Below are 3461 nucleotides of genomic sequence, written 5' to 3'. Positions count from 1 at the left end.
TATTGTTTGATTTTGACTAATAAATGAACGAAAGTTTTCCTACTGAAAAAGATATTCTGGTATTTAGACGTCATGTCAGTGAGTGGCCACTAGATGGCAGTGTTTGATTAAATATCTGAGCGTCACCAGAGAACAGTTGACTGCCTTTTTGTGAATTTAGGTTAACCATAAATAAATAAGATTATTTCACTTTTTAAAGGGATTATATACCAATTTTAAGCATAATACCTTCACTTTCAGTTGCTCGAAAGTATTTGGACAAAGTAACGTAATTAAAAAAATTGCTTTATTGCTTTTTTGGGGGCCTTCGGTTTTGTCTTCACCGGCCGAAAAGATGCTCTACTGACTTAAGTAGAGGCGACTGACTTGTTCATTGAAGAATCCTTTTTAAAAATTTAAAATTTAAATTTTTTTGCCTTCAAGAAGTCTAGAATACCCTTCCCAATATGTGTTGGGTCATTTTCCATCTACCACATCAGTTTTATTGCATCTAAGAATAAACCTTTGCTTTTTTTCCCCCTCCACCTAAGGTTTTTGCTGTCTCTTTTATAGATTTATGTTGTTTTTTGTTTGTTTTTTCCAGCCTATTAACAGCCTCCTCTACTTGCATTGGGATCTCAGCTGCTAAACGCAAATTCAATACCTGATAACAACTCCAGACTTTTTATCTGGCTCTTAAAGCGATAATGAAATGGACCGCACGTTAGCCTCTTTCAGTCAATTGTCCAAATTCTTTTCAGCCCCTGAAAACTGAGGTACTTTGATCAAAATTGTTTTTGTGAAACCTCTGATATTCTACACTTTGATCACATCTTCTTCCGTTTATTTCATATCTGCTTTGGTGCTTTATTGAGGCAAAATCATACAAACTGACTGCATTAGTAGCTGTTAATTTGTGCATTTGTGGTTTTGTCAGAGACAGTCATAACTTTGGAAAAGCGTTGGAGCGCCACATACAGGCAGGAGAGGGCGCTCCTCGCCTGAACTTCTCCAATGACTTTCGTTTTACTTTTGGAAAACGGTTGGAGTGAAGCAGCAAATAATAATGTCATATAATCAACATTTACCTTTCGGAGCTTAAGTAAAGGATATCTTTCCCTTTTTTTTACTTTGACAGATCCAATTCCTCTTTCGATCTGATCTGGGCATGTTTTTGAGTAAAATCTGGCCTCTGCAGGATGTAGGAAGCTGTCAGGTCAAAAAACAATGCAACATTTCTCTATTCACGACCCAGAATCCACTTAGACTGGTTTCACCCCACTTGCTGCCACATGCAACAACAATATGGATGTTGCACTTACAGAGCACTTTCCTCGGGCCAATTCAGCAATATTCAGCAGGAGAAACTCATTAGACCGTGTGGCCTCTCTTTCTCTACGTATCCCTTCTTTGAGATCTCTCTGCACTAATATGATATCCATTACTAAACAATGTGCCGTATACTCCGGGGCGAGTTCTCGGATGGAGGTTCCGCACTCTAAAATCCCACATCCAGATCTTTTAGATGAAAAATAACGCTAATGCATCAAGAAAGACAAAAATAAACACGGAGAGACAACTCCTGATGACAGAATTTAGATAAATGTACAAGTACAGGATATGGTCAGCAGATTCAAATACTTATAAATGTCTATAAACACAATATAGACTTACACTGGTACATCTTCACAACACTGCAGTCAACCCAAAATAAAGTTCCTTTTCTGTCTTCCAGGCCATTGTGATTTTTTGTTGAATATTATAACCAGAAGACTTATACCATTGTACTACAAACTACATTGTACTATGCACGTGACAAAGCACACCTCGTCCAAGTGTGTCAGAGATCAGGAACCATATTATACTTGAGCATAGAAAATGTAGAAATTCTATGAGTGATTTTAAAGTTTTTAAATGTTTTTAAGACACTTATCAATCAATCACTCAATCAATCAGTCCCTTGGTGTCTGTGTATCTGAGTAGGTGGTCGGCGGTCCAGGAGCACCACAAGGAACTGTACTCTCACCACCCCTCTTCATGCTGTACACCTCAGATTCCCTGTACAAGTCAGAGTCCTGTCGTCTGCAGAAACACCTGGATGGTTCTGCAGTTGTGGGGTCATGGACCAGAGACTGAGGACAGAGAACTGGTGGACTGTTTGTGGCATGGTGGGAACAATCATCTCATCTCGAATGTGAACAAGATTGTGGATTTTAAGAGAGCCAGGATGAAATCATCATGGGAGAAGAAGTGAAGGTTGTGGAGGAGTATAAATACCTCGGTGTTCACCTGGACAACAGACTGGACTGGAGATGCATCACTGATGCTGTTGATAAGAAAGGACAGATCAGACTTTACTTCTTGAGGAAACTTAGTTCCTTCTGCATTTGGAGGAGGATTATGTATATCTTCTATAAATCTGTTGTGGAAAGTTCAGTCACATCTGCTGCCATCTGTTGGGGAGCAGAATCAGAACCAGTGACTCAAAGAAACTGAACAAACTGATGAAGAGGGGCTGGTTCGGTTCTGGGGACTGACTAGACTGAAATAATGACTACTGCAACCAGGCCAGCTGACAGTCTTGCCGGGTCCCCGGACAAAATAATCTAAGATGGGCCCCCCTGCGCCCAGATCTCTCCTTCTCCTTCTTCCTCTCCTCTCCCTCTGCTCTTCAGGTTTTTATACAAGCTAATGGACGTTAACATTAGAGCTAGCCAGTTAGGTTAAGTTACAAGGTTGGTAAACGTTGCCTGCACTGTTTCTTACCTTGCTCTACGCTGACTTTATTAATTCCAGCTTCACCGTCACCACCCTTTTAAAAATATTTGTGTAGAGAATCTCTGAGGCCTCTATTTTCTTCTTCTCTTCTTCTCTTCTTCTCTTTTCTCTTCTTTTCTGAGCACCGGACTTGTGCTGACCGGACATTTTGACCATTCTAATGGTTGAATTAAATAACATCAAATTTTGATCAGCGGCCAAACCATTTTTGTGTTGGGGATTCTTGACCACAAGGACAATTAGGAAGAAAACAAATATCAAGCTTTTATGTAATTGTATTTTGAAGCATTTTGAAAAATGATTCCATAATCTAATGAGAAAAAAAAAAAAAAAAAAAAAAAAATATATATATATATATATATATATATATATATATATATATATATATTTTATTTTTTATTTTTTATTTTTTTTCAGTTCTGGCCCCCCCCCTACCCTGGGCCCAGGACAACAGACCCGTTTGCCCCCCCCTATCGGCGGGCGTGACTGCAACAATGAATTTCCCTTCTGTAAGATATGAACTGCTGGACTCAGCTATGAGACAACTACAAACTTTATTTACTGTGCCATCGTTTGGATTTAGTTTGGTTTTAGGATCTGGGTTTTGTTTCGCGTTGGTGTTCTTGCCTCTGACCTCTTCTGCTTCTGGTAACTTCACTTTCTCTTTTACTTTGAAGGTCTGTCTTTGTCTTGTTGCGTTCTGC

This window comes from Cololabis saira, chromosome 16 (assembly GCF_033807715.1).
Source record: "Cololabis saira isolate AMF1-May2022 chromosome 16, fColSai1.1, whole genome shotgun sequence".
Taxonomy (NCBI): Eukaryota; Metazoa; Chordata; class Actinopteri; order Beloniformes; family Belonidae; genus Cololabis; species Cololabis saira.
The sequence above is the reverse complement of the archived record's forward strand: the minus strand, read 5'-3'. Positions refer to the sequence as shown.